The sequence below is a fragment of the Durio zibethinus genome, chromosome 10 (assembly GCF_047325235.1).
Source record: "Durio zibethinus cultivar Kanyao isolate XHJ-2024 chromosome 10, ASM4732523v1, whole genome shotgun sequence".
Lineage (NCBI taxonomy): Eukaryota > Viridiplantae > Streptophyta > Magnoliopsida > Malvales > Malvaceae > Durio > Durio zibethinus.
This window is the reverse complement of record NC_143171.1, coordinates 1,985,205-2,002,208: the sequence shown is the minus strand read 5'-3', so window position 1 is coordinate 2,002,208 and position 17,004 is coordinate 1,985,205. Positions and strand designations below refer to the sequence as shown.

The window sequence follows — 17,004 nt, the reverse complement described above, 5'->3', positions numbered from 1 at the left end:
ATATTTTTGAAGAAAAGTTGAAAGTATCAATTTTCCTTAGAAATAAATTTTCAAAAAAAAGAGTTTTTGAGGAAAAGTTGAAAGTATCAATTTTTCTTGAAAATCAAAATTTCAAAAAAATATTTTTGGGAAAAAGTTGAAAGTATCAATTTTTCTTAAAAATAAATTTCAAAAAAATATTTTTTTGGGAAAAGTTGAAAGTATCAATTTTCCCTACACAAGAACAATCATCTTTTCCTTCCTTTCTATTTTGATTTTGATTTTTATTTTTCCTTAATTAATCCGACGATAGAGCCTTTGCAAGTGAAACAGTAGTTTTTCTTGCATACTCTTGAGGTGAGAGAATTTTCTCAATTTTCTGCTAAAAGTATTAGAGTCAATTGAGAATAATTTCCAATAATTAATTACTTGATAAAATTTTAAGGCTTATTGGATAACACAAAATTATGTTGGTACCATCTTTTGATGGGCGTTGTGAGGGTGTTATAACCTTCCTCACACGTAACCGAACTCCTGAACCCTGTTTTAGTTAGCAGACCCGAACCTATTCTTTTAGGAACCCTTAAGCTTAGGTATTCCCTGAAAGGACAGATTCTTAAGGTGGCCAATCGCACCTAGATAAAAAAAGATTGGTGACGACTCCCTAAAGTCAATGTCTAGTGATAGATCCTCGGATCTAGACGTTATGACAACGTGTATGATGAAAAGGATAACACACGAATAACAAAAAATAACATCAAAACATAACTTAAGCTCTAAAATGCTAGCGCACACATATGTATATGCTAGTAGTGCTTTCACTTTCAAAGCAACACCTAAAACCAAATTTGGCTTGCACGTTCATCACTGTAATCATTGACCGTAATCTCAGGAAAGGTGGCACCAGTATCGTTCACATCCATCACCTGTTCAGTCACCAGATGCTAAATGCTGCCATCACTCTAAAATCACCACCATTCCTCATTCCATCCATCGCATGTTGCCACGGTATCTAAGACCCCACCTATATTTGCATACTTGAGACACCCATCACGATTCTTCTGAGGCCTGATGGTCCCATCTAGATATATTGCCCACTGTTGTTCAGCATCGCTGCTCACACATTTCTCCAGCCACACCTGATTTCCACTTGCTAGCAAGCATAGTCCATTATAACCAACAATGGTGGTCACTGATGGCTTCGTGTTATTACTGGCACCCCAGGCTTGCCTAGAACCATAAAAGTGGTAATCGACAACCAGATTAATCATGCCTGAGCTATCCTCAAGACTAGCCCAGATCTGGGATTTCTTATGCTTTCATCACTCTAGATTTTCCATTTTGTGGCATCAAAGACAGTCGTGTCACAATCATAGGTCATCACATTGCTTCCGGAGCTGTATCCATAAGTAGTTAGGCAATTTCCACCAGATCGAATTGTGTTATCATCTGTTCTCAACGTCCACAATTGATTGGCTTGATTTTGTCCGCATTACCACAAGATTATCTTGTTTCCATTGTGGTAGCCTCCCTGGTATACATCAACAAGTAAACCATTTTGTCAAGTAAAATGCAAGGTTGGTGCTAATGTCACGGGTTCGGACCTAAGACTTAGAATCCGTGTGGTTTTAGGCTTGAAATCACATCTTTTTAGCCTAAGTCAACCTAAAATACAAGCGATTAAGCACTAAAACAATGGGAATAACAGAATGCGCAAGTTTAAGAAAAATAAAAGAATAAGAGAATTGCTGGAATATGTTTTGTATTTTACTGAAGCAGAAGTGTGTATGATGTACAAATGAGGGTGGAATGACCCTCTATTTATAGTTGAGGCCCCTAGCTACACTTATGGCTAAATCCTTAAAATCAAGGAATTACAATCAATCAAGGATTACACAAATTATATTAATTCAGGATTCTATTTTTTGATTTTTAGGGTCAACCAGATCCACTAGAAGGTTTTTGCTAATCTTGTGCGCTTTTAGAAGATCTCATTGCGCACTTCTAAAAGATATCCTTGTGCACTTCCTCTCTTGGGCTTTCCCTGATGTGGTGCGGGCATCTTGCGAGCCTTGGCCTGGCTGTGCAAGCGGTCTGGACTCTTTTCCAAGGCCTAGTGTGCAAACCCCGCCAAAGTCTCTTGCGTGTGAGCCTTAACCTCTGGTACTCGCGTTGGCGTACCTGATGCACCTGGTGCGCTTGCCTAGGATGTGACATTTTCCCCCACCTAATTGCACAACTCCTTCGTTGCATCATCTACATGGTACTACCTGATCTGGTCCTACAACTGCCATAAGTCTTCTGCTGGTTCCCAGCTTGTCTCATTGTTTGAAAATCCATTCTAACGCACCAAGTACTCTCGTCTTGGTTGGTAATTCTTCTGCCTCACTTCCCAGTCAACTATGATGTTATGGACCTCCTTCTCATATAAGGCCCTAGCTTCCAATGGGACACGCTTTGACTTTGCCCGTCCTGGATCTCCTTCATCCTTATGGAACGGCATGAGCATGCTAACATGGAACATCGAGTGTACCCTCAGCTTGTATGGCATATCCAGCTTGTATGGCATATCCAGCTTGTAAGCAATCTTGTCTACCATTTTGACTACTCGAAAAGGTCCTTTATACCTCCGAACTAGGCCTTTATACAGCCCCTTATGGTGCACAATAGGATATAGCTTCACCAACACTAAGTCTCCTACTTGGAACTACACATCCCGCCTATTCTGGTCTGCCCACTTCTTCGACCTCTTTGCCGCTTTGTGAAGACAGACTCTGGCCAAGTCAGCTTGTTCCTGTCAAGCCTTAGCAAACTTGTATGCTGTTGGATTCGATCATGTATAATCTACAACAATCAAATCGAGTGTTAAAGATTGCTGACCTGTTACCACCTCAAATGGACTCTGATTCGTTGCCTCGCTCATTTACAAGTTGTAAGAAAACTGGGCAACATCTAACAGCTTTGACCAATCCCTTTGCATGGCACTCATATAGTACCTGAAGTAGACCTCAAATAGCCCATTTGCACATTCAGTTTACCCATCGGTCTGCGGATGTATGCTGATAAAAAAGTTCAAGTCTGATCCCAATAACTTGAACAACTCAATCCAGAACCTGCCCGTGAAACGCCCGTCCCGATTACTAACAATGATCTTTGGCACTCCCTAGTACTTCACCACATTATTCAGGAATAACCGAGCTACTTCTTCAGCTTGCACTATTTAGTTGCTAAGATGAAAATCTCATACTTGAAAAACCTATCCACCACTACCATGATGCTTCCGAACCTCTCTGTCTTGGATAGACTGACTGGCAATGGCTCCAAGAAATCGGTTGATTTTTTAAACTCCATATTGTCCTGTTAGCACACAAGACAAGTTTTCACATAGGCCTTCATATCTTCCCTCATGTGCGGCTAATAGTATCATTCCTCTAGCAAAGCTAAAGTGTGACTCATCCCTGAGTGTCCAACCCACCTTGAATCATGGCACTCGTGCATGATTTCCCTGCGAAGCTTCCTATGCTGTGACACAAACAGTCTACTGCCCCTGGTGTGCAACAAACCATCCTACAACCAAAATCGCCTGGTCTTACCTTGTTAGGCATACTCTATGAGAGCTTTAGCTGTAAGATCGTGCGCAAGCCCTTCCTTGATGCACGGCACTAAAGACCTTTTTGGTTGGCTAATGGCAGCAAAGTTCACCTTTCTACTCAGGACGTCTGCCACCAGGTTTACCTGTCTTAGCTTGTACTCCATTTGAAAATCAAATTTCGTAAGAAAATTCTGCCATCTCGCCTACTTAGGGGACAGCTTCTTTTGTGTCTAAAAGTAGCTGGTCGCCACATTATCCGTCCTAACCACGAACCTCGACCCCAATAGGTAATGGCACCAAGTACGCAATCAGTGTACCACTATTGTCATCTCTTTCTCTTGGAATGTGTACTTACGCTCAGTCTCGTTGAGCTTTCAGCTTTCGAATGCAACCGGATGTCCCTCTAAAATCAGCACTCCCCCTATAGCAAAGTTTGATGCATCTGTATGCACCTTATACGGTTTGGCATGGTCTGGCAAGGCCAAGACTGGTTCCTTGGTCATAACCTGTTCAACCGATCAAAAGTTTCCTGACACCCTGCGCTCCACTTCCATGCTCTCCCTTTCTTAAACAAGTCAGTCAATGGCGTGACTATGGCTAAGTGGCATTTGATGAAACACCTGTAGTAATTGACCAGCCTAAAGAATGACCTCAACTCCGTGACCTTTGGCTAGCAGTTCCCACTTCAAAATGGCATGCACCTTGCCTTCATCCATGTGAATCCTGCCACTTCCCACTATGGGGCCTAGGAATAGGATCTCCTATCGAGCAAATAAGCATTTTTCCCTCTTGACATATAGCTTGTACGTCCATAACACCTCGAACACCTATCTCAAATGGTCTACATGCTCTCCCAACGTCTAACTATAGATCACAATGTCATCAAGATAAACCACAACAAATCGATCAATGAACGACTGAAATACCTTACTTATGAGTGTACAAAGGGTTGTTGGAGGCATTGGTGAGTCTGAATGATATGACTAAGAACTCATACGAGCTATACCGAGTGACACACACTGTCTTGGGCTCATCTCCCTCCGTGATCTTGACCTGGTAGTAGCCCGACCTCAAATCCAGCTTGGTGAACCACTTTACGCTCCCAACTTGATTGAACAAGTCCGTAATGAATAAGATAAGATACTTGTTCTTGATGGTCAGCTTGTTCAAAGCGTGGTAATCTATACACAACCGTAATGACCCATCATGCTTGCGTTGGAATAGAATCGATGCACCATATGATGCTTTAAATGACCTGATGCAGCATCAACCAATTCCTTGAGCTACTTCCTTAACTCCTCCAACTCTGGTGGGGACATTCGGTAAAGGTCTCTTGCTTATGGCTTAGCCTCGGGCACCAGCTCGATCTTGTGGTCCACTTCCCTCTTAGATGGTAGCTTACTAGGCAGCTTTAAGGGCATCACATCGCTAAAGGACTTCAGCACTTTTAGCACCTCTACAGGGTGTTGGACTCCTCTTTCTTCGGCTCTTCATACTTCAAGGCTGCCAAGAAAGTCTTTTTATCCCTGTTCACCGTATTGGTAAATTGGATGGTTGACACCACCCTTGACCCAATCCTGAACCCACCCTTTAACGGTACAAAGCATTGACACCGTGCATCCATAATGTAAATACAATTGGCAAAAGACACAAGAAGGGCATTAATCCAAACAAGAAAATCTAACCCAATCACAAACTCATAGCCATCCAAGGGTATTATCTCAATGGTTTCCTTGCCCTCCTAGTCTCTAAGCTATAACTCCACTCCTCACGCAACTCCAATGGCTAAGACTTCCTTTGAGTTCATCGTTTTGATGGTACCAATCCTTTTTTGCACTTTCAGTGCGAGCTTCTAGGCTCCATCCTCTAAATAAACAAGTGTGAGGCACTTGTGTTCACTAGTGCACTCACCTTCTGACCTACAACCATCAGATTCGCAAACATCAAGCCATTTGGCTTGCGACTCCCCTTACTCTGGACAGCATTGAACACGAACGACCCAAGCTTTGCTACCCCTACCTCTGGCTCGTTATTAAACTCCTTGTCTACAACAACCAGCTTACCCTTCAGTGGGCAGTTGCACGCTATGTGGCTCCCTCCACATAGGTAACATACAAGCGGCTCCCAATCCCCATTTGCCTTTCACTTGCCTGTCGGTGGCTTTCTTTCACCATTTTTGTCCGAATGGTCTCGATCATCATCCTTGGACTGCCGGTCACAATCCCTACCATTGGACTGCTTCTCCCTGTCCCTCTTGTCATTGCCCTTTCCTTTGGGCTTGGTAGACTTGAACTTGTTTAGTGGTTTGAACTCCACCAAGGACTCAGCAATAGTCATGGCTTTAGTCAAGTCACGAACTTTGTAGCTTGTGCTTCACCCATGGCTTCAACCCATCCATGAAAGCAAACAGACCCTCTATCTCACTCAGATCCGAGATCTACAATATTAGTTCAGAGAACTTCTGGACATAATCCATTATCTCCCCTTACTGGGTAAGTCTACGTAACTTTGCTCGTGCTTCATCATTGGTATACTCTGGGTAGAACTGCTCCCTAAACTCTTTTTGAAACTCTACCCAAGCTTCAATCATGGCGTCCCCGTGCCTCACATCATCACACTTATGCCTCCACCACAACAAGATAACATCAGTAAGATACATTGATGCGGTGCTTATCTTGGTAGCCTCATCTTGCATGCCCGTGGCCCGAAAGTACTGCTCCATGCCCCATAGGTAGTTGTCTACTTCCTTGGCCACTCCGGTCCCCTTGAACTCTTTGGGCTTGGGGATCTACACACGAGTCTTGAACGCTCCAGTAAACATGGCATTCCTTATGGCAATCTTGCACGCAACGGGCTCGCTCTCGAGCTCCTCCATCTCTTTGCGCATGGCCTCCATGCCATCGCGCATGATCTCCACCTAAGCTTCCAAGGTCTCATTCCTTTGGGTGATCACATCCAGGCCTTGATTGAAAGCAGCTTGTAACTCACCCTTAAGCTCCTTTTCCATGGAGTCTAACGCCTCGACGTGAGTTTTGACATCATCAAGCTTCTCCTTCGTGTCGCCTATGGTCACTTCCACCTTGGATAGCCTCCCATCCATGGTAGACTAAATGTCTCTCGAACTGGCCTTTTTGCTTCTTCCGCGTCGTTGCTGCTGCTGGGCCTCTGGTTGTTGGCTAGTCACATTGCTTTGGGATACCATCTCCTCGACTGCGATCTAATCTACACACACATAAACAAGCAAAATCGAAACTGCTTCGATACCAACTGTCATGAGCTCCAACCTAAGACTCGAAATCTGTGCGACCTTAGGCTTGGAATCACCTCCTTCTAGCCTAAGTCAACCTAAAATACAAGCTTGCGGACACTAAAACAATGAGAATGACAGAATGCGCAAGTTTGAGAAAAATAGAAGAACAGGAGAATTGCTGGAATATGCTCTGTATTTTACTGAAGCAGAAGTGTGTATGATGTACAAAGGAGGGTGGGGCAACCCTCTATTTATGGTTGAGGCCCTCAACTACACTTATGGCTAAATCCCTAGAATCAAAGAATAACAATCAATCAAAAATTACACAGATTACATTAATTTAGGATTCTGCTCCCTGATTTATAGGGTCAACCAGATCCACCAGATGGCTCATACTGATCCTATGCACTTCTAGAAGATCTCTTTGCGCACTTCCTCTCTTGGGCCTTCCCTGATGTGGTGTGGGCATCTTGCAGGCCTTTGGTTGGCTATGCGGGCTAGCCTGCATGTTGTGTGGGCGGTCTGGACTCCTCTCTAAGGCCTAGTGCGCAAGCCCCCAGCCAAAGTCCCTTGGGCATAAGCCTTAACCTTTGGTACTCGAGCTAGCGCACCTAGTGCGCTCACCCAGGGCATGACACTAACGCACTTTCACAAGTGTCACCATGGTCTTCCAAGGCAATGGATCTCATAGCCATAGGCAACAAAAAAGAAAACTCATATCATGATATCGACGCAGGCATTTGCAAAAGCTGCAAATTAGCTCCTGTGTTTCTCCATCTTAATGGCATTATTGCAATAATGAAAAGCACTTGTCTCAAGGTGCTCAAAACCAATTCTTGACCATCATATACTAAATGGACTGCTCTTGTGAAGATTCCATCTATTGCAGATTGGATGGCAGACGAGATGTCTTCCGAGCTAGTTTCATATACCATCTTTAAACCATCTGGATAAAACACTCCATAAGTTCAATCCGCACGAGGCACTGCAACTGCAAGTATTTCTTGCTGGATGTTTCTCAATCGCACAGCTTCTGAAACCATCTGGTTACAAACTATAAGGGCTCTAGCAATGGAGCTTCTATGTGAACCTGGTTGGAGATTATTCATGTTATCAATATGTTGGCGTTGGTCGGCAATTCCCAGAGGGATTTCCCTTCTGTCACCCACTCCTGCAGCATGTTCAAGTGTCCCATATCTGCCAGTAAATGGAAGAGGCTCTCTCCTAGTGTTTGGGAAAAAAGCATTACGTGCATCAATGGGAACATTGCTAAAGAAGTAAGAGCTTCCATTTCCACCTGGTTGATAACCCAAGATATACACATTACTGATATTCAAAGCTAATGTGACAGTTTGGTACCCATTCGAGAGTTCCACCAGAAGATATTGCTCGGGATCACTAGGCTGCGCAGATTGGGGAGGCAACACTGGTAAGATAAAACAGTCGCATTTCTAATCACATTTTTCTCCAACTTCAATGGCTGAGAATTTTAATTAAATTTCATTCGTATGCATTCACACAGATGAAAAACAAAAGAAATTTCACAAAATGGACTTAAGTTAACACTATTTATTTATCTATTTATTAGTAAGTTAACCGCCTTTACTGTAGCATTAAAAAATCACTCCATTTTTTCCTTTTACGCTCCTTCAATTTTCTCAACAAACAAACGAAGTTAATCAAAATTACGCCCACGTATTAACTAAGAAATTGAGAAATTTTTCTAAAGAAATTCAAAAAGAAAAATGAATCGAGCATTAATTACACGATCAAAATGAGATTAGATGAAAAAATATCAAAAATTAAAAAATAAAACAGAAATTACAAAAAGTACAATCAGAAAACCCTAAAAAATAAATAAATAATTAGAGAGGGAAAAGCAATAAGATTAGATTCGAGAAAGAACCTGGAGAAGATAAAACGTAGAACGTTAATTGATTAACGACATCTCCGCAAAGCGCAAGAGCCTGAGCTTTTCTCAATAACAAGATTGTTCTTCTTCTTTTTGTTTTCTTACTTTCGATCGAGGACGACAGGTATATTGAATTATAAAGGTTCAGGGTGTCTGATGCAAGGAAGAAAGAAGTCAAGGATATGGGGTGTGGGCTTATGGTAAATTTATTTTTTTTTAGGGTTAAATATTCTTTTAACTATGCATTATATATTTTATGTTAGATAACTATAAAAAAAAAAAAAAATTTACAATTAAATATTCAATTTTAATTTCATCACCTATTTTAATGTTTCATACTAACACCATCAGTTAATTTACTTAAATGACATAAACATCCACTTTAATTCATATGTCAAAAAATCTAATTAACCAAAACATCAATTATCATATCAATAATAAAATAAATTTTCAATAAAATTCTAAAATTTTTATAAAAAAATCCAAAATTTTATAAAATTAAAATATTGGAATGTTTTTAAATTTTTATTTATAATTAAAAACTCCAAATTTTAATAAAAATCTAAAAAAAATCTAAAATTTTAATAAAATAAAATTTTTTAAATTAAAAAAATTACAAAGACTTTAAAAAATCTAAAAATTTCAAAAAAAATGTAAAATTTTTAAAAAATCTAAAAGTTTTAAACAATATTCTAAAATGTTTTAAAAATTCTTAAAATTTTAAAAGATTATACATCACAAATAAAATCACTTTTTGAATTTCACTTTAGATTTTAAGTATGACTAAAAATGTTAATTGAGTGAGAACCCAGTAATTGACTTAATTCACCTCTTATCAACTTAAAAATATCAACTTCATCCCCTTAGGAAAAGTGTAAACAAAAAAAAAAAAGTCATGTAGGTAACTTTCATTTACATGATAGAAGATACATCTATATTATATAGTATCATTTAATAGTTTCCCTTTAAAATCATTTTATAAAAGTATCATTGAATTATTACAACTTCATTTTGTCCTCTTTCTTTGGAAAAGGAAAATCATTTAGATATAAAAGTAAAAAATATTTTTTATTAGATTATAGATAAAATATATACCACACTAGGTTTTTAACTTGTGCCATGCATGAGATTTTTTTAATTATTTTTAATAATTAAAAAAACTTTATTAACCTTAATTTTTTATATTACTTTAATAAAAAATATATAAATATTTATTGATTTATTATATATAATCAGACATTTATAAAATGTTAAGGTACAACTAAACAAGAGTTTATAAATATTGTAATATTTTTTTCAAAGTCAAAGCTTTTGTCAAATTTCAAAGAATTATAAAAATCTTTTCTTTTTCATAAAATTTATTTTTTCAATTCATTTACTAAACAATAAAAATTTTGCTATTCATTTTTTCTTATTCGATCAAAAAAAGTAAAGTTTAGTTTAAATAATTAAGATTTTTATTATTGGTTTATTTTTTTTTAGTGTTAAAAATATTGTTATTTACTCTTTTAGATTCATCATGTAATATTGATACAATTTCTTTAGGATTTATATTATTTTTGTACTTTATTGTTCTCTTAATTGTGGTTGGATATTTATAATTATTTTACTACTTTTAATAAAATTTTACTTGGATTTATTTTAAAAAGTCAAAATTAATAATTATTTATATGTTGATATGAATATATAAAAAATATATAATTTGGTTAAAATATAAAAGCCATTTATATTATCAAAATATTCTTAAATTATTAAATCTTATAAAGCTAAACAAAAAATAAAACATCAAATAATAATAATAATAATAATAATATATGATTGAACAACAAAACATAATTATTAATTTGCTCATAACCATTTGCTTTTTATTAGTTGTTATTTTTTTACATATATACTTTAACATACATAGTTGTTTTTTTATTAGAACATGAACCATATATACAAATTGAGAATTATAAATGAGTTAAAATTCTTGTACTTATGTATAACAAATATCCAGTTTAACTAAATATTTATATTTATATATATATATAAACATATGAACCAATTTATTTTAGAATAAATCAAATCTAGATGCATATATCATATAATACAAATAAAACCAAATAATAAGTTTGAAGAAACAAACAAATAGAGGAAAACAATAAAAAATATATATAATATAAAAAAAGTAATGAACTATACTTATTACTTTGTTGAAACCCAACCAAATATGCTCTCTTTTCTTTTCATTATTGAAATCGAAAAAGAAAAAAAAATCAATATTATAAAAAAATTTAACACCATCACAAACTTATTTTTAAAACTAAAAAATAAAAAAAAAGAATAATAAAGGCATAAAATGAATTTACTTATTTATGAGTATGATGTTGTTATTATTCTTTATAGCTTTTGTCTATTTCTATCAAAACTCATAATTCATAATCGTCAAATAAAAAAAAGATTGTATTCTTCAATTTTTAATTCTAATAATAACAAATAAAATAACATTAATTAAAAGGTGATGTACTTAGTTTACGAGTCCTTTATTTTTATTTTGAGATTTTAATTTCGACGAATAAAAATTTATTAAGCTCACACACACACATATATGTAGAGTTATAATTAAATTTAAAAAGAAAAAGAAAAATTATGATTTAATGTATTTAAATCCAAATTTTATGTAAAATTTATAATTTTTGATAGAGTTTGATTTGAATTTAAATAGTTACCCAAAAATATTAAATTTATATAATTTATTAAATAAAATTATTTGACAACAAATATTAGTTTATTAAGCCTATATATATTTGAAATTATGATTAAATTAAAAAAGAAAGGTAATTTATAATTTAATATATTTAAATTTAAAATTTATGTAAATTTTTCAATATTTTATAGATTTTGATTTGACTAAATATATAAATTGAGAATGTATATATAATTTAAATATCTTATACTTATGTATAGTAAATATTCAGTTTAACTAAATATAAATATATATATATACATATATATGAACCAACCTTTTTAAGAATAAATCAAATCAAAGTGTATATACTATATAATGTAAATAAAACCAAATAAAAGGTTGGAAGAAACAAACAAATAGAGGAAAAAAAATAGAATAGAAAAAAAAATAATGAACTATACCTATTACTTAGTTAAAACTAATTTAAATGTATGCTCATTTTATGAGCTTTTTATTTTTATTTTAAGATTTTGATTTCAACAAATAAAAATTTATTAAGCTTACACATATACATATAATATATATATATATATGTAAAGCTATAATTAAATTTGAAAAGAAAAGATAAATTGTGATTTAATATATTTAAATTCAAAATTTATGTAAAATTTTCAATTTTTGATAAAGTTTTATTTGAATTTAAATAGTTACCCAAAAATATTTAATTTATATAATTTATTAAATAAAATTATTTGAAAGAAAATATAAGTTTATTAAGCCTATATATATTTGGAATTATGATTAAATTAAAAAAAAGATAATTTATAATTTAATATATTTGAATTTAAAATTCATGTAAAATTTTCAATATTTTATAAATTTTGATTTGAATTTAAATAATTATCCAAACATATTAAATTTACATAATTATCCAAACATATTAAATTTAAATAATTTATTATATAGAGTTACTTGATAAATAATATAATATAAATATTATCCTATGTGTCATAAAAAAAAACTATTCACATAAGCATTCATATCAGCACATATTTTTTGGTAATTTTGTATCTTGTAATAATATATATATATATATATTAGATAATAAAATACATTCTACTTTTAAATGGACTAATTATATGATAATTTATGTATTATTTTAATAATTTATCTACTTTTTAAAATGTCATTAAACAATAAAAAATTATTAAAAATCCAATTTACTGTAATAAAACTCATATCGAATGATGATTTCATTGTGAAATATTTTATTCACTAAAGCTTTTTTTATAAATTAAACAATTTAAAATTTAAAATTTAAAATTTAAGTATTAAATTTTTAGTTTTGAAAGTTTTCAAATACTAAATTTATGATAAAAGTTATTTGGTATGCTCTTGAAAATTAAATATTTAGTATATTTTTTTATTAATCTTTTATAAAATAGAAATATGGTTTCATAATTATTTTTAATTTTTAAAAATTAAAAAAAATAATTAAAAGAAAAGGATAAATGCAATATTTGAAATGATAGTTTTAATTCTATTTCTTTTTCTTTTTTGAAAACACCTTAATTCTATTTCTAAAGCTCCACAATTTACTCCTAACTTTTCGTATTATATACAACAATAGAGAAAATTTTGTACGAAAATATATAATTTCCATTTAAATTATCTCATGTAATCATGTTAATAAAAAAGGTCAACTATTTATTATACGTTATATATGATAATTAAATAATAAATATTAATTTTAATAGACTCATGCATGTGATTTATAATAAATTATTAACTTTTTTCATTAACATGATTATATGATATGATTTGGATAAAAAATATATATGTTAACATTGAATAACTATTTCATATAATATTTTCTTTGCAATGATAATGTAAGAATAATCATGTAATTTTTTTGGGAGGAAGTACTTTATAAATTGACAACGAAGTTTTAAAATTTTAAAGACATAAAAAGTTGATGCATGATAGTTTAATATATATATATTTTAATTTTCATAAACATAGTCTAATGAGATACTTGTTAATTCATTAATTTGCAGAGTTCAAATTTTTTTCTTTTTGGATAAATCAAATTTTATTGATCCAAAGAAGTAAGCAAGCCTAATAAGGCTGGATTTAGATCTCACTGTAGTAATGGCTCACTGCATCTCATATTTTACACTTTAGTCCTAATAATATATTTTTATTTTAAATTTATCTATACACTTAGATTTATCAAAATAAAAATAATTTTAGTAAATCATATCATAAATCATATATAATATTATATTGCAACATATATAAAAATATGATAAGATTTGTTTATATGGATGCTTAAGTGGACAACCTATATAGAGTAATTCTAAATAATTTTATTTAATCAATTATTCAAATTTTAAGAATTTTAAAATTTCAAAATTTACATTTATCTAAATATTTTATAGTATATAAGTTTTATCCTAATTTAAACCTGAAAAATATATCTCATACCTCACTTTTACCCATATATATAAAATATAAAATTCAAATAGTTTTTTAATATTAAATCCTAAATCTTAGAAATCATAAAAAAAAATACACTATCCAAATCAATATTCATACAAATTTAAATAAATAAAGTTTGTGCTTAAATCACTATTATCTAATAACTAATTTAAATAACTATTTTTTTAATATTTTAAATATTAAATAAAATTAAACTATGATCAAAATAATTTCAACTTTATTTTTAAATTAATATGTCTAATAATCTTTGCTTTTTACATATAAACATATATTTATCATTAATTTTAATTTTATTACTATAATAATTAATCTCACTACCATTATTATCTTCAATCTCATGAAAACCACTCTTAGGCCTATCTAAATGATCCTAAAACATGAACAAACTACGTATTATAATTTTTTTTTTTAAGTTAAGGGGAAGGCATAGGCCTTGAAAGGAAAAAAGGGGAGGAGCTCTTAACTCGAAAGTAGAACTCTGTTCATTGTTATTATATAAGATAATTTTCAGCCTTTATTTATTCAATACAAATGCCTAAATGGTTAGAGTTAGCATCGGGTTAGGTTCAGGGTAAGTTTTGCTCGTCCCGAACTCGATTCGATTTTATGCTTTATTAAATCTGAATCTAATTTTATTCGAATTTTTTTTTATTTTTTCATATTTAAACTCGATCCGATCAAAAATTAATAAAATATTATTTTTTAAAATATAAAATATTATTTTTTAAATATAAATATTTAAAAATATCATTATATAAATATATATAAATAAAAAATAAAAAATAATTTTTTATATAATATCAGGTCGGGTCGGGTTTTAAGCAAACCTGAATCCGACCCGATCTCGATTGTTTCCTAACTTTACCCGATTCGACCCGAAATTCGAATTTAAAGAAAAAAAAATTGACCCATAGGATCGGGTCTGACCAAAACCCATCGGAGACGGATTAGATCGCCGTCCCTGTAAATGGTACATCTAGCATTTATTTATTCATTAGAAATAAAGATGCTAGTGCATACATATGCTAGTAGCGGTTTCACTTTCACAGTGGCACCTTAAACCTAATTTGGCCAAGTCGTTGATCGCTGTAAGAATCGACCGTAACTTGAACTGGGGTGTTTGTAGAATCAAGCACATCCATAACCTCCATTGTCATCTCATGGAAAATGGTGCCATTGCTATGAAATCGCCACCGTTCCTCATTCCGTCCATCGCACGTTCCCACGGTGACTAAGATCTCATCTGTATACTTGAGACATCCGAGTCGGTTCTTCTGAGGCCTGATGGTCCCGTCTAGATATATTGCCCACTGTTGTTCAGCATCGTTACTCAAACACCTCTCCAGCCACACTAGAGTTCCACTTGCCAGCAAGCACTCACCATTGTACCCAACAATGGTGGTCACCGATGGGTTCGTATTATTACTGACATACCAAGCTTGTCTAGAACCATAAGAGTTGCTATCTACAATCAAATTAATCATGCCTGAGCTATCTTTACTTCCCGTCAAGACTAGCCCAGATCTAGGATTTATTATGGTTCCGTCGCTCCAGATTTCCCATTTGGTGGCATCAGAGACAGCCGAGTTACAATAAAAGATCATTACATAGCTTACGGAGCTGTATCCATAAGTGGTTAAACATTTTCCGCCAGATCGAATTGTGTTATCATCTGTTCTCAACGTCCACAATTGATTGGCCTGATTTTGCCCACATTCCCATCAGATTATTTTGTTTCCGTTGTGGTAGCTTCCCTGGTATACATCAACACACAGACCATTTTGTCCAGTAATATGCGAGGTCGGTGCTAACGCTCTTTCACAATTGTCATCGTTGTTTACCAGGCCAATGGATCTTATAGCCATAGGCAACAAAGAAGAAAACTCATATAATGATATCGATGCTGGCATGCGCAAAAGCTGCGGATTAGCTCTTATGTTTCTGCATGCTGATGATGGCATTATTGCAATAATGAAAAGCACTTGTCTCACGGTGCTCAAAACCGCCAATTCTTGACTATGATATACTAAATGGATTGCATTATTGAAGATTCCATCTGTTGCAGAATAGATGGCAGAAGAGATCTTTTTCCAGCTGTTTTCATACCTCATCACTAAACCATCTGGATAAAACACTCCATAAGTTCCATCCGCACGAGGCTCTGCAACTGAAAGTATTTCTTGCTGGATGTTTCTCAATCGCACAGCTTCTGAAACCATCTGGATACAAACTATAAGAGCTCTAGCGATGGAGCTTCTATGTGAACTAGGTTGGAGATTATTCATGTTATCAATATGTTGGCGTAGTTCGTCAATTCCGAGAGGGATTTCCCCTCTATCTACCACTACTCCTGCAGCACCTTCAAGTGCCCCACATCTGCCAGTAAATGGAAGAGACTCTCTCTGAGTGTTTGGAAAGAGAGCATTACGTGCATCAGTGGGAACATCGCTAAAGAAGTAGGAGCTTCCACTTCCACCTGCTTGATAACCCAAGATTTACGCATCACTGACATTCAAAGCTAATGTGACGGTTTGGTACCCATTTGAGAGTTCCACATAAAGATATTGTTGGGGATCAGTAAGCTGTGCAGATCGGGGAGGCAACACTGGTATGTCTCCGGTTCTATCTGCACGGTCTGTCAATGCATTGTACAGATCCTTCATAAACATCAGATACGAGTTTCTGGTGGCACCATTAGTAGTGAATCTCACAGTGTAAATCGTGAGCTTGTTTTCTTTTTCTGTCGCAGCGATGCAGCACTGTGGTTCAACCATGAATATCCAACAAGCCCATACGGCCAACAGAAGCCACACCTTCATATTTTGTTGATACAAAGGAACTTTTCATTTCATACAGCACAAGAAAATTTTTAGGGAAAGTGTATTTGGTGAAAGACTTTAAGTACGGAGAGAGATTTTTGATTGCTTAGCTTTCTACGTGATTCTAATGGGCGGAGAGCGCCTTTTATAACAATAGAACTTCACTTAAACTTGATTGGAATTGGCTGTTCTTAATAATTTTCCTTGGCAGTATGTAATGAAATTATTGAGCCTTCAAAGCATGAAATCCACGTGATCATTGTTCCTTACCAAATAATA

General features: G+C 33.9%; 2 pseudogenes across 1 annotated transcript; both read right to left on the bottom strand.

Moving 5' to 3' along the window:
* Positions 1 to 481: 481 nt before the first annotated feature.
* On the bottom strand, positions 482 to 15,057 carry LOC111292553 (abrin-b-like; annotated as a pseudogene). Its single transcript, XR_016345455.1, has 4 exons — positions 14,954 to 15,057; positions 8,728 to 8,927; positions 7,464 to 8,247; positions 482 to 1,583 (listed from the first exon to the last, which is right to left on the bottom strand). The product of XR_016345455.1 is annotated as an abrin-b-like (transcript).
* On the bottom strand, positions 14,467 to 16,822 carry LOC111292752 (abrin-b-like; annotated as a pseudogene).
* Positions 16,823 to 17,004: the final 182 nt, after the last annotated feature.